The following is a 15,299-nucleotide window of genomic DNA, read 5'->3' as shown; positions in this document are numbered from 1 at the left end:
AGTCATAAGGACCGCAGTGTATTGCACTTCCTAAACCTTCTCTAACAATTTGCAATTTCATGTGTTTATACTGCCAATTGTTTTCAATTCCCATCTTTGCACCTCCTGTATTTCTCCTATTCCCCAGGCTCCTTTTTATGTCTGTGACTGTATCTGCCTGAAACAGGATGGAGTGCTCAGCCTAAGGATCTGCAGACAGATTGGAAAATATAAAAAAACCATGCCCAGTTGATTAGTTTCACTCATATATATTCACTCCTATGTAGTAAGTAGTATACCTACTGTACTGCTAGAAACTATCTGTTTGAAGGGCCTCTCAGCTGTAACAGAAAGCTGAGAAGTTTTTGCTCACATTTTTTCAGGGAAGTAGGACACAGCACCCCAGAACAAACTGCCAGAAATGTTTCAAGCTAAAAAAGGTGGTGTGGGGCTCTTCATTCGTTTTATGCTGAAGTGGATGAGAACTACTCACTCGATTACAGCTGAGAGGTACTTTAAAGAAACGGATGTTTTTCACACAAGACTCAGTAATTGAAGGGGAACGCTCCCAAAGTGGAAGTCCTGGTTTAGTTTCAATGAGAGAGTTCAAGTCTCTTGTAACGAGACTGCCCTGAGACCTGAACCATCACAAGACAACTGGAGAAGGTTTTCAGGGAATGTGTCAGATACTCAAGCTGGATGGGAGCCAAATCACTAGTGTAAACATATTCATAGTTTGTCTCAAGGCAAAGTCAAACAAGTCAGTTTGCTACCCAAATTCTTGCTTTGCCTTGAAAAGGAGTGCTCATGCAGTCCCACATACCGTAAGAAGTGACTTGTGAAGGTGCTCCCTCAGCCTCTGCTGTCAGACTTCCCTTTCCACTGCCTGGCAGGAACAGGCAGCATTTCCAGCTCAGGCTTGGCAAATCCTGAGGTACAGCACTGCTCAGCACTCGCACTCAGTTTCGTGGCTGAGCTCATATCATATTAGATGGATGTTGAGGATGTTAAGCCTGAACTACAGCCACAGTCCTGCACTACCATAAACATTATCCACATCTCTTTATATCAGGCTCGTTTTTTATTTTATTTTTCTCAACTTTATCCTTCTTTCCTGCTTGGATTCTGACCACCTGGCTTCCTTCTCAGTATTCCAGTAAACCTTACCCTGGAGTTTACTCTTCACATCTACTTCCCAAAGCTTGCATTGAATGAGAGTAACATATTTGACACAGTCCTTTACCCTGCATTACCAGCAAAGGATTTCAAAGGAATGTTAAATAAAAGAAGTTTTCCAATCAAGAAGGCTGAGCAGATGTTCATTTAAAAAAAAAAAAAAAAATGTAGTCTCATGATCCAGAGGGCATTAAATCCAACAAGATTTGATCTCCAGGCAACCCACGCTTGTTCTTCTTGTAATTTGCTGCTAAGACTTCAAATGACTCCTTGGCAAAAATAAAGCTCACCTGACTCTGCATAGTTCTTATGCTCTGACTGTACAACTGAACAGATTTTTTTTTTTAAATTGTTGTATAGCTGATCACAGCTTAACTGCAAGTACAAGTTCTCTGCATAGCTCTAAAATACGAGATTATTTAAATACTAGCAGCAGTCTGGAGCCCTACATACACTAGCACTTGTGCAACAGCGTTTTCACTACTTCCATCACTGCAGCCAGCAGCAAATCTGTTTGTACAGGGGAGATGATAGATAACAAAATAGCCACTTAAGGCAACATAGCCCTGAAGTTTCCCCTCTTAAGTATAGCTTAGCTCAAGGGGCTGTAATTCCTCATCAAGAGCAACAGAAAGATGTTTGATCACAGAAAATTCTTGGGTTCACATGTGTCAGTGCAGTTAATATGATGCTGTCCCATGGGTAATAAAGTCCTGTCTCAATAGCTGATCAGGCAAAGGATTCATAGGTATTTTGTTATATGCTCAGCTGTAGCAGGTTTTTACACTAGCAGAACATGTTTTACTGTATTATCAGTGAACCAGCAGGAAAGTCAACAAATGCATTCTGTTGCACAGTTTTTCCATTGTTTGGTGCTTTCCCAGAATTATTTTCGGACCATTTTCTGTTTAGAGTGACACATACAGCATCTGATGCTGTCACATGATTTCACTCCTGAAAATCATAGGCTTCCTGTCTCTGAGCTTCTATTAGCCTTGATAAGTCAATTGCTACAGCAATGTAGTTTTGCATTTGTTTCAGTTGAAATGATTTATCAAAATGATATGCAAATTATGAGAATTTAACAAGTCAAAAAATATTTCTAGACTCCACCAGTTTGGTTTGGCAATGCAGTAGCCCACATTTTTTAAGGCAGTCAGAGAAAAGCAGGCTCTCCTAAGAATCAGCAAGTCTCATCTGAACTTGCACTTTGCCAAATAGACACAAGTATGCAACACCTACAAAATTATAATGAGTCTTTTGGTGTTCTATTCTTGGGGAGACAAAATGTTTTTATGACAAGCACACTCAACTGATTCAACTATTCATTGATCTACCGGTACAAAACAACATTCTTTAAACACGCGCAATGAAATGTTTGAAACAGAAGGCAATCCGTAAGCTTGTTGTAGTGCATAGGGATGATGCAGGATTTTAGAGATGCTATTTCTTCCATTCTATGTCATTTTAGGATAAATTACAGTAGTAGGGGGTGGGATGGTGGGGCATGGGGACACAGAAAAGAATGAAAACCTGGATTTATTAAAGCATGCAAGCCACAAAATAATTTTCTTCCAGTTTCAAAAATGGCTCCTTTGTTTCAAATGCCTTTGTCACAAAAAACCCAGCTTATTGTGATCTGACTGTTGAGTTGACTGAATTGGGACAAAGGTGTTGTTCTTCCCTTTCCCACATCGACACTCTCCCTCCACCCCCACGCCGCCCCCATTCTGACATAGACTTTCGCTACTCTCTTTTACCATTTTAAAGGAAATTATAAGAAAAGCAGAAACGGCGAGGACAAAGGGAAACATCAAAGACTACAGACATCAAACCTGGAGTAAACTCGGGAGCAAGTGTAACTTCAATGCACAATGACCAAGCGGGGGAGGGGGGTGGGGGAGGATGAAGGGGAAGCAGGGAAGAAGAGAATACCATGAAAAAAAAAGAGTCATCATTATCATGTGCACATGTTGATGTGACTCAGGTGGCCAGAGCCCAGGGTAGGTGCGGCGGGGCAAGCCAGGCCGGTGGGGCCGCGCAGGGTGGGCTGCGGGGCAGGGCAGGCTGCGGGGCAAGGCAAGGTAGGGCGCGGAGCCCACTGCGGAGCCGCAGAGCCGTGCGCCTGTCGGCCGCCCAGCGCCACCCTCCTCCTGCCCAATTACAAAGGATGGGGCCGTAAAAAAAAAAAAAAAATTAAATTAAAAAAAAAAAATAACATTCAACCAAAGATACCCCCAATGCGCAAACCACTCAGCGGTTCCAAATTTCCTTACGCCCCAAGGTCTTCCCAGGAAGCGTCCCGCATTCAAAAGGGGCAAAACTTCGTTCCCACCGCCGGCCGGGGAAGGGAAGGCGGGGTGGGAGTGTGTGTGTGTGTTGTGGGGAGGAGGTAGGGGGGGAGGAAAGCGGCGCAGGGGTGTGCTGCGATGAGATGCCCGGAGCCGCCTCCCGTCGCTAAGCGACCCGCGGGGCCGCCGCCGGGCCCCGCCGCCGCCGCGCACTCACCGCTCCGAGCCGCTACATCCCCGCGGCGCAGCGCGGCCGCCCTTCCCGAGCCGTCCCGAGCCGTCCTGCCTTAGCCGGGAGGGACACGGAGATGCCGCCGCCGCCGCGATCTGGGTCACCCGGCGCGGCGCCCGGCGAAGGTGAGGAGGAGGAGGAGGAGGAGGAGGCGGAGGAAGGCGGGTGGCGGTACCGCCTACCGGAGAGCGCTGGGGGCTGCGGCGGGGCCCGAACCCGCCCCGCAGGGAGGGAGGCCGGGGGCCGATGGAAGGCGGCGCGAAGGGACCCAACGCGCCCCCGGGGGCGCGTTGGGTCCCTTCGCGCCGCCTGCCATCGGCCCCGGGCGTAGGATGCACCTCTCATCGCCTGGACTTCCAGACCTTCCCCCCTCGCCTTCCCCATGCTTGCCGAGGAAAGGCGATACCTGTCCGCTATTCAGGGGAATCCAGCCGCAGGAGTACAGTTAAGGTCCCAGGAGAAAGCGGGGAACACCTCCAAGATGTTAAGGTCCCGGCTAGATAGGGCAGTATCCAGCGAGTCAGCATTCTGCCTCCCTATGCCATCCCACCGATCTGTCAAGGAGATCAGCGTCCTTTCTCCCCTAGCAGTGTATCCTGAAGGCTTTTGATCTTCAGAGTTTAAAGTCTGCTAAGCAGGATCACAGGCATGTCGGGTTTTTATTTATATGGCTCTGCCCCCACTCCCCAAGAGAAAAATGACAGTTGTCTGGAGCATCCACAGAATCCTTTAAAGTTGTCCAGTACTGTAACTACTGCCAGTAGGCAAATAGTCTCTGTTTTGTTCATCTTTACTGCTGCATGCATCTGTCCAGATGTTCCTTTGAAGCTGTAAGCAGGCTCTCAAGCCACACTGGCATCCCACCACTGTCCAAGAGTCTCAGGTTTTCAGAAGTCCTTTGAAAATGCTAATTAACCTACTTTTCAAAGTGTTTTCTTTGCTTAACTTGAAAATAGCTTTCTGCATGCCTGTTACAGGAACATGGTTTAATTTCTTCTGAATCTCCTTTTTCGGTCATTTTGATCCCATAATCAACTGTCACATTCAAGAAGTATGGTGAAAACCTTAGTGTCATTGAGTTAAACACTTAATGACTAGGAAATGCTGTTCATGTCTTAAGGCAAAGCAGACTGGTAGTTAATTCTCCTCCTAGCTAGAGCTATGTAGTCCCTCTTCCACTTGTCATGAGCATGCCTGATGCACCTGGCTGGTAGATGCTGTGATCTGCAGAGCTGATCAAATGGCAGGAACAGAGGAGGTGCCAGCAGCCTCCACAATAGCTGTGTGGTCATGAGCAAACAAGGTCTGATGCTCCAAGGAACAACTAAAATAGTCGGTATCAGACTGCAGCTTTACTGCCTCCGCTCTTATTTGCATCGCGTTTTGCACATTGAATTAATCTCACAATTTTAATTCCATGCATCAATGCAAAGAGAAAAGTAGTTCTTTCTCCTGTCTCCTGCATTGCAGCAGTTTTTCTAATTACTGTATCACATTGAATTCCACTCCCAACACGTTCTTGCTCTCAGGTCCTGTGCCTGTCAGAAACTTCTCTAGCACTAGGCCAGAGGAGCCACTGCAGGTCCCCAGCTCTCTGAACGGAGTAAATCCAGTGCTGGGGAACTTTTCAGGTGCTTCAGGAGCAGGGTTCAGTTACGCTTCCCAAAATAAATTTAGGAATAGAGATTTGTAAGACATTTCATTCATAATTATGCAAGATGAATCATGAGCATGAAAAGCCAGATCCTTGCTACAGAAGTAGCCTTACCTTCCCAGATGACATGCTCTTGTTCACAAATATTGAGGAATTCAAAATGTAAGCTGGAAAGACTTATTAACTTATTCCCTTACTGTTATGGCAAATTTAGGGGATCTGAACAACAGGTCTGGAGTTTCCAGATGTCCTTCTGCCCTTTCTCTGGAGTTACATAGTGGCATGTGGCTATACTGTAGTCATGAAGTGCCATTTCAGACTTGACAGGATTTTTTAAAAACCTTTGTTACCAAATTTCAATTTGATGCACCCGTTCACTCAATATCTTGAGATGGAAGCTACCCATGTTACTATGACTCCTATGCTCAGCATTGTTGTTCTCACAGAAAGTTGAGGCAAACCAGCATTCTATAAAAATCCCTAGGTATTTTGATTATAAGCAGTTACAGAACATCTTACTTCCAACAGCATAATTATTTTTAATTTATGGCAAATGAGAGAAACTGTGCATGACAGCAGAAATACAGCTTGTACTTAGAAGTGGCAGTGAAAACCACATTAGAAAAAATAGATGTAGGACCCCACTAGTTGAGCAATGTCACACTTTTCCAGCAATAGCTCATACAGCCTGCTGTGCTTAATAAAAACCAGCAAGGTCACCTGCATGATTAATTTAGCATTAGAAAGAAGGTGATAGAAGCAGCGAAAAACCCAGATAGCAACATACCTTACTCAGATATTGGTGAAAAATCAAAAGCTCAAATCCTTCATTATTTTGGATAAAAGCTCTTGCTGTTACAAAATTTACTGATAAAAACGAAATTGATAACAAAGACATGTGCTATGCCCTTGTGAAGAACCTAACATATTTTGACACCACCCAGCACTTTTCTCAGACAACGTGCCCCCCAAGCATTACTAAATGCACCATAAGGAATTATGTTTTAGGTAATATAGTGTCAGGGCCACTCCCGGGCAGGTGGGGCTCGTTAGCCCTTAAAGACAACCCATCTACGTCCTAAGGACCTTGCTACCACCGTCCAAGCTTGCTTGGCCCCGGCAGATGAACCTTAGGATTAAAGGGTGGGCTCAGTTCCACGCACACTGTGTCTCACCTAAAAAATCCAATGTGCAGGCTGGAAGGTGTAGAGACCTTCCCCAGATCTTTGCTCTCGAAGACTGGCCATTATATTATAATATAGTGTTATTTTGTTTTCTTTTCAACAAGTAACATTTTTCATTTTGTGAGAACATGGAGGTGGCAGAAGTATTTTAGCTACACTTGTATTCTTTTAATCAAAACAGACAAGAGAAAAAATATGTTTTATGAAACAATTCTAACACTCTTGAAATAATCAAAAAAGTTGTAGTGCAAAAAGATAAAGAAGGAGTAAGAACAACCCCTGTTTACAAAAGGGTCTTTCTTACCTCAGTTTTCAAAATCTATGGTCCAAATTATCAATCTCTCTAGTTTTCACTTAGCATGAGAAAGCATACTCTCATCATAAACGAAAAACTTCTAAGGCTGTTTTCCATCTTCCTCACCTGCCTCTTTTGAGGGGACTCTTGTCAACTGGGGGTTACTCTTGGCTTTAGTCTGATAGGAGTTTTCCAGAGACCCGTGGGTCACCAGAAAGTTTTTATTTTTTATTTCTTAGTGTTTGATCTTCTGACTCTATTAACCCAAGTGTGATTTAAGAGACCATAGTATATTAGGCAACTGGTGACAGTGCTGTGCATTTAGAAGAAAACAGCTGTAATGGAGGCATAGTGCTAAGTATAATGAGACTTGTGATATCAAAGGAACAATAGTGGATTAAGTACTGCAAGACCAGCTGTAGTTTTTCTTTATTACTTTAACTGAGATAACCAAATATTTTTGCTTGTGGAGAAAAGCTTTGCATTAAAAAGGTTATGCCTTCCTCCTAGTATTCCTGGCTATTGGAGCACATGGAGTAAGGTTTCAGTTTAAACAGCTATTTGCTCTCCATAGGAAAAGGCATCTCAGCTCTTGTAATTTGGAAACTCATATGTTTTTATGAAACTGTATGGGATCTTGGTGTTAGACCTTATAAGAAATGACCAAACACCAGTATGTGGTGAAATGGAGCCTTTTCAAAGCCAGTAACAAACAAGTGACAAAAGAATGCTGTCATCGGTGAGTCTGAGCTACAGCTTTTGCTCACAGAAGAATCAAGCTCAGATTACCTTAGATGTAGGACATCATCAAGCAAAATTCCAGATGTCTTCTGGAAGGTGTAATATGGTCCAGGTAAGTGGGATGTTCAGGTAAAGGTGCAGATGGGAAAACACTTGTCTGAGCACAGTTTGTCATCATTCTGCACACATGGATCATGACCCATATGAGGACTAGGCTGAGAGAGTTGCGGTTGTTTAGCCTATAGAAGAGAAGGCTCCTGGGAGACCTTAGAGCATCCTCCCAGTACTTAAAAGGTCTGTACAGGAAGGATGGGGAGGACCTCTTTATCAGGGAGTGTAGTGATAGAATGAGGGGTAATGGTATTAAACTGAAAGAGGATTGGTTTAAATTGAATATTAGGAAGTAATTCTTCACTGAGAGGGTGGTGAGGCACTGCAACAGGCTGTCCCAGGAGGATATGGATGCCCCATTCCTGGAAGTGTTCAAGGTCAGGTTGGATGGGTTTTTGAGCAGCTTGGTCTAGTGGAAGGGAACTACATGATCTTTGAGGTTAACTAGATGATCTTTTAAGGTCCCTTCTAACTGAAACCATTCAGTGATTCTACACATTTGGGATGTAAGGAACTTGCTGACAAAAAAAAAAGAAGAAAACTCCAGTAAGAATCATTGCAGGATTTGAATCTGCAGTCTTGGAGTCTGTCAGTGGGAGCAGAAATCATGTGAGAGGTATACTAACTATAGCAAGCTCTGTAGAGAAAAGTGTCTACAGTAAATCGCATTCCAGCTGCTGGACTGTACTATGTATGCAGCTGGACAGGTGCTCCTGATACAGTTCTTACTTCTGTGCCAGCATAGCTACAACTTTTCTAAATCTACCTTGAACTTTATAGTTTACTCTCATAATTAAAATATATAAAATATTTGGAAACAGGCTCTCTTGGGTATCCATGAGAATCTACAAAGAGAGTATGAAACATCTGTAGATTCTCTTATAGGTAAAAATTATTGCTCTTTTGGAGCCTTTCATCTGAGGATACTCATGTTTTAGCATGAGTTAGCATCTCTGTTTTATGTTTGACAGTGCACAACATATGTAGGAGCCAGTTGTTTTTATTCTATACAATCATATATATCTGCACTGGGATCTACTGGGTGGGATCTGGGGTTTGTAGCTCGTTCCTCCCCATTCCAAGCAGTGCTCAGGTAGTGGGCATGAGCCTGAATTACGTGATTCGGTCATAGATTCCTCTCTTTGATCTCCATGCACATTCAAGTAGGTGGTGATTCCATTTCTAGGACAGTGTGCTGTGTAATTGGCTGGTGTATGGGGACTTCCCTGCAGATATCCTCACCCCCAAAATGCATTCCTACAAACTGAGTTGCAGAACACTATAGAAGTATGTGGCAAAGAACCACTCTGCGGCACTGAAGAGAAGGATGGGGTGACAAAATATATTTCCAATCTCTAACTTCAATAATTTTCTTTCTTAAGAAATCTGATTCCCCACACTAAAAACTATTTTATTGCTATGTCTGAGCATCTATTTCAAATCTACATTCTACTTTGAAATATTGAACAACTGTCAGTTCCTTGTGCCTTGCTTAGAACAAGCATCAAATACAGATTGTCCTGCATTGGTGAATTATATGGCTCTCATGGACTGATATCACAGCAACAAGAGCAGTGTGCACACAAGCTTCATGATAAGTTTTTAAACCAATCTTCTAGTTATTTTGTTCATTTACAATCCCATGCTTTGCCTCTCTTGTATTCCTTTGACTGAAGATGCTATTAAGTTTAACACAGAAGACACTAACAGAAGCATGTAGATGATGAAAACATGAGAGATGAAGTGTGTCAGGCTTACTCATAGAGCCTTTGGAGAGATGACAGCTAAGTGAAGCAGCCAGTATGCTCATTTAGTTCACCCGTCTCTTTAAGCAAAGCTTTTCTCCAGAAAGGACTTTGTCTACATATGAGTTAAGAGCATTTAATGTTATAATATTTTAATTTAAACAATTCTGACTGATATTTCTATATAGAAAGAGTAAAATAAAGTGATGAATTTCAAATACTATATGCTAGGAATGCCTGCTTATTTATCTTAATAAAACCAAACACACTCAAATATGCTGTAACTGTGTCCTAATCTTCAACAAGATGTATTCTAACCATATTGTGTCTGTGTGGAAAACAAAGATTTGCATTCGTAAAAGAGGAGTTTTTTAAACCACTATTGAACTAGTAAAAAAAGGTGATGTGATATTTTTTCATCCATTCTTTTCATTTATCCTCTGTCATTCATCAGATCCATACTCTGAATGCCTGTGCTACATTTTGTTCAAGGATTACAAAGTGTTTCACAAACAATGATTCATGAAGATTCACAACCTTGGCGAGTTGGGTAAATATTTATGTAAATGTCACCGAGATTGCCAAATTGAGTCACAGAGAAGTGGTGTTGGTAAAAAAAATTCAGTAAGTTAGGATGCACCATCTTTGGTCTTGCCTATTCAGTTGAAAAACTTACAGCTTCTGTTTTTCAGATATGTCAAGTATGCATATAGGTTCAGGGAAGTAAATGAAAACCAGACTACAAGAGCAGGAAGTGGGGTGACCCAAGTATCCAACCATGTTTTTGTGTAGAAAATTTTAACTTATAGTTGCACAGCTATTCTTCTTATGAAGAAGGTAAGCCTATTGCACGAGCAACAGCGAACAAGACCTCCTGAGATGATGCTTAAAAGAAACTGAAAGGATGGAGTTCCAGTTAAAGGAATACATTACAACATTCTCACCAGTCTTACTGGAGGCCCCAAGGATCTCACTTATGATGGAAATGAAATATTTCATTCTCTGTATGTAAACAATACTATGTCTTTAAAAAATAACTTCACAGACTGTGTCCAGACTGCAAGCACTACCTCCCCAAAAATGTATTGATTGATGAAATAGACAGAATCGGTGCCTGATATTCCATTACTGTCCTTATGATACATTTGTGCCCTGAAATTATAACTGTAAGAAACGATGGTTTCCAAGGATATGCAGGAAAGCAGGCTGCCTACCTAGTGTAGATATCAGGGAGGATCTCTGCAAGGTTGCATTGCTTCCTGAGTGCCTTACAAATCCTGATTGCTTGTGACAGAACTGAATTTTGCCAGGTTTGTGTAAGATTTTGACTGTAGGAACAGAAGAATATAATATAATTCCAACAGTAATTTAAAAAAAAAAAAAATTATATCTCCTGTAATGTACATGCAGGCTTTGAAGAAGAGTTGATAATTTTCAGTCTTCAGGTCAGAGAAAACAGAAATATTTTGCTTGAGTCTTTCTAACAACATTGCTCTCAAGGCTAAACTAAACCATGTGTTCACCAATTTGGATTGTGTCTTTCAGTACTTCATATTACTTTTCTGACACCCTGAAAAGTGTACTAGATTGGCAAAAGGTCTTCCCTAAACTTTGCCTGAACTGCAGAGGAAGAATCACATGGGCAGTGAAAACAACAGTTCCTGTTCAGCAGAGAACTATGATCTCTTCTTCAAAGCCTGTATGGCTTTGGAAAGATTTAAAGCCCCAAGTCTCCAAGATTTTTTATGCCCAGAGAAAAATTAGAAAATTAAAATGGAGGACAAAACAATTTCCTGCAATGTATGGTTTGCTTAATATTGGGGCATGTGAGACTTTGAAGGCTGAAGACTATTCACTGAGAGCCTTTATTTGAGCAGAAAAAGCTGGCAGTAGCTTCACTGGGAACTTTTATCTGAACTTCATGGATATTATGTTTTCCAGTAGTTGTTCCTAGGGAATTTACATCTCTTAAATTCTTCCTTAATCAAATTAAGAAATTATCTAGTTTTTGACATATGTGTCTGTGTGTTGCAGGAGCCTCATAGGAGCTGATGCTTTGCTCTGGCAGTATGTATAATGAAATGTCTTCAGACTTACAGCATGTACATCATAATTACAGTAATTTCTGTCTTACGCCTGAAAGTTCAGAGGAATTTTCTGAGGACTCACCAGAAAAAGATCAAAGATTTTCTGTTTATTGATGCCTACAGGTGGTGCACCCAGTCGCAGTGCAGTATTAATGGTCAGCAATATAGGCTCCCAGCAATATAGGCACAGCTTTGCTGTGTGTCTGACAACAGAAGTTAAAGCTGTTCCTCCCTGGCTCTGATAGACAGGGTTGCATTTCATTAATGCATAGCAGGAGTGGTCACTTTAGCTAACCTGCATCCAATACTAAACATTCACTGACCAGTTTGGTTCCCTAGATGATAAGATCTGTAGCTGTCCCAGTACAGAACTGGAATCTTCCTACCCAGAAAAAGTTGTGTCGTCACACTAAAGACACTTGTCCTACAAGAGCATCCTACCTTCTAAAGGAGGCAGAGAACCTGCCAATAATCATGTATTTGTGCCACAAACACCATGTTGCCAAATATTACCATTTTATCATGAGACTTATGCTATTTAATGAATTACTTAAAGTTCCAGTATGCTGAGTCTTGAGATTTCAGGTAAACTGCAGATTTCATTAAAGGAAAGGGGAAAAAAATGTACTCCAAAGTCTGGAAAAAAGTTTGGAGGTATGCACAGAGTGTAGCCTAAATCTAGAAATCAGAAAGCATACTGATATTACTTGACATTTTAAGTCTCTTGAGAATACAAGAGTTTTTTTCATTATTGATTTTACCAGGGCCTAGATTTTTCTCATCTCTTTTCATTCTTCTGCAATTGCTAAAAAAATTCTTAAGGGTTTTTTTTTTTTTGAAAGAAATATGAAATCTAGCATTGAACAGTACAAATGCAGAATCAAAATGACATTTGGCACAGACTCAGCCTTGCTATCTTCCTGAAAAATATAAGCCTTTGGCATTGCAGAGGTTTGTTATGGAGAGCTTACTATCACAAGCAGCAGCAGTAGCACATTTTGAATTTAGGTCAACACATATTTGTCCAAGTGCTTAACTATTGCGTGAATGCTACCCTAAAACAATTCATCTTGTGTCTCATCCTTTACTACGGTACTCCTCTGCAGTACTAGTCGCGGATGATTTTGAGCTGGATTTTGTGCTAAGAAGTTTCTTCTTACTTCTGTAACAAACTGCTATCCTGAAATATATCCTATTTGTCATGATTCTTAAACTGCAGTTTCTTAAACTGAGAGATTTGATACAGAAAAATCCTACTATCTTCTTGTGATTTTCTTTTAATTCAGTTCGAAAGTGATGGAAATCCAGTATGATCACATTAGGCTAAAGCATGGCTTGGCTTAGTTTGCTATAAAAGGGAGTAAAATTGTTTTTCCACATATGAACCAGTAACCTCCTGTTTGTTGAAGGAAACAAAAGTGTGCTTACTTGTTATCATAGAAGTTGATTCCCAGGGACTGACAAATACCTTGACTCTGCCTGGGAATGTGGCAAAGATAAAATAGCTAACAGCACAGCAAATATTATAATTTGCTCCTGAGAAAAGTGAGTAGCATTTTATTTTTCACCTATGAATAAATGGGAGCATGATATTCTTCTTTAGAAGATGTTTCCTCATTATCAATGAAAAAAAAAATAGAACCAGAGCAAAGCTTTTCTGATATAAACTTATTTATCTTAAGAGAACTATTAAACCTTAATATCAAACTAGAATATTTAAAACCAAAATAGTATTAGTCATAAAAATTGGATTTTTAAAGGGAAATATTGAGATTTCTGCCAAAGCACTTTAAATCAGTTATCATATTAACATCAAAGGTAAATGTATTTGACTCCCCACTTCAGTGAACTATTTCTTGGGTTAGTCAGTGTTAATGTTGTTAATCACATGGAGATGTATTTTTACTTGTGGTCAATAAGCACTGTGATATCTGTAGGAGTCTGTACCCACATCATCTAGCATGGGAGGAAACTGCACAGTGCTTCAAGGCCAAAATTATGAAGGGAATAACAGTTCTGATTTGACCAAAGTAAGCTTGTATTAAAACCCTTCTAACCAGCATTTAACTGTTTTCTCTTTAAAGGGTGGAATTTTCTTATATGAGAATATTGCTAATAGAAGCAAAATCTTGACGCATTTACAGCGGAAATGTTGTTGCCATATGCATGATAAATTCTTGACCAGTGATAATCATACAGAGATACTTAAAAAAAACCAACCCCACAGGGAATTTGTTCTCCCTCAGAGAAAACACATGGACATGCAAGTAAAGAATGGAGAGCCCACACAATTTGGAATGTGGGCACTTAAGAGAAACAACCTTTGGGCAGGTATTTTCCACTTGTCAGAACAAACTGGTAATGAATTACAAACCTATTTCATTAGGATCATCTTTTCAGTAGCTTTCAGGGTTGGGTGGTTTCCAGCGCTGAGAGCCTCAGAGAATATTTTAATAGAGACAGCAGCTGTTGATGCAGCCTGGTTGTTCTTTGCCATTCATTTTGGCTCACAAGAAGACCAGATGATGCTAATGCTTAGCATTCACAAAGGTTAACAAGTTCTATGCTATACTCTTAGTAGGTAGGCAGTTAATATTCACACTTTACATATAAGAAAACTTAAGCAGATGTGTGTTATCACAAGACCTTGCTACCCTCTGTGTGGGTCAAGGACAGAGAGTGATGTAATCCCCACAGACTGTGGAGGAAGGACAGAAGTGGAACCACTCTTCTGACCAAATGCTACCTTCACAGGCTGGTGGATGTGCCCTGTTAGCCTCACATCCTTAGTGCACTTGTACCTCCTGCACACAGAAAAGTTGTGTGCCCGGCGCAGGGAATGGTATATGCTCCAAGGGAAGTATATGGTTTGTTTGTTTGTTTGTTTGTTTGTTTTCTGGGTAAGCACAGCCATGGGTAGATTCCTCCTGAGTGTGGATCTGGGACAGGCTTGAGGGGCTGGCTTTTGTCTATGGATTTACAGGCTCATCAATCACCTTACATACCACCCACCTGGGAATCCCACACATAATTGATATTGAGAAAGGTTACATACTCACAGGAGACTGAGGGAGAAAAGATAAAAATCAGCTTGGTACTTAAATAGAGAAAGAAAAAAAAATTAGAAAAAAATTAGGCTTTTGGTAATAAGCTACAGTTAGACATAGAATATTTGCCAGGTAAAGACAGAAAAAGTAGGTAATCCTGAATTTCAGTATTTTGGATAAAGAAGGGGGAAAGGTTATGTTTAAGGCACAGTATGAAGCTCCATTCTATGATGACGAAAAATGAAGGAAAGGTTTACACACTGAATCTCTGACTTAAGGGACCTCTTTCTCATGGAGTGTGAGATGCTTTCAGTGAGGCAGGTCACTTGATAGTGTGGCTTTAATCTGCAGCCTTACTAGGGTTGCTAGCCAGCTCAAGGATGGAGAAGTGAAATATTTATGTACAACCAGAGGCTTGTCTTCACGTGGCCTTGTCTGGATGGGCATGCTTTCGTCTTCCTCTGCCCCTAGTGTGGCGGCATGCCAAAGGTAACACGATCAGTGCTGGTGGCTTGTCCAGGTGATGGTCTCTTTGAGGGAGCACCTTGGCCTGGGGGAAGCTGTCTTTAATGCACCCCAGCCTGGGGGGTGATGCCTTTAGTTCATCTTGGCCTGGGGGAAGCTGTCTTTAACCTGCAGTGTGGATGTGCCTCCCACTGGCTGGTTTTCGATCCCTTGTGCTAGATGAGGCTATGCCCCAACCTGCTCTCAGTGAAGGAGCGGAGCCAGGCGTGGGGTTGAGGGATGGTGCAGCACT

General features: G+C 41.6%; 2 protein-coding genes across 7 annotated transcripts in view; one reads left to right on the top strand and one right to left on the bottom strand.

The window, feature by feature from the left end:
• The window catches only part of ELMOD1 (ELMO domain containing 1), a 44,420-nt gene extending 40,144 nt beyond the window's left edge, over window positions 1-4,276 (bottom strand). For 2 of the 4 annotated variants that reach the window (XM_050333625.1, XM_050333628.1), the window contains exon 1: window positions 3,664-3,812. The gene's annotated coding sequence lies outside the window, so the exon portion shown is untranslated. Of the gene's footprint in view, window positions 1-3,663; window positions 3,813-4,084 lie in introns of those variants that run through there. The other 2 variants (XM_050333627.1, XM_050333626.1) reach the window with 2 other exon arrangements.
• Window positions 3,659-15,299, top strand: part of ALKBH8 (alkB homolog 8, tRNA methyltransferase) — a 68,038-nt gene continuing 56,397 nt past the window's right edge. Inside the window, exon 1 of one of the 3 annotated variants that reach the window (XM_050333619.1) lies at window positions 3,659-3,803. The gene's annotated coding sequence lies outside the window, so the exon portion shown is untranslated. Of the gene's footprint in view, window positions 3,804-11,439; window positions 11,507-13,804; window positions 13,827-15,299 lie in introns of those variants that run through there. The other 2 variants (XM_050333621.1, XM_050333623.1) reach the window with 2 other exon arrangements.

Source organism: Myiozetetes cayanensis, unplaced genomic scaffold (genome assembly GCF_022539395.1).
Source record: "Myiozetetes cayanensis isolate MyiCay16 unplaced genomic scaffold, myiCay2020 scf5-8, whole genome shotgun sequence".
Taxonomy (NCBI): Eukaryota; Metazoa; Chordata; class Aves; order Passeriformes; family Tyrannidae; genus Myiozetetes; species Myiozetetes cayanensis.
The sequence above is the reverse complement of the archived record's forward strand: the minus strand, read 5'-3'. Positions and strand labels throughout refer to the sequence as shown.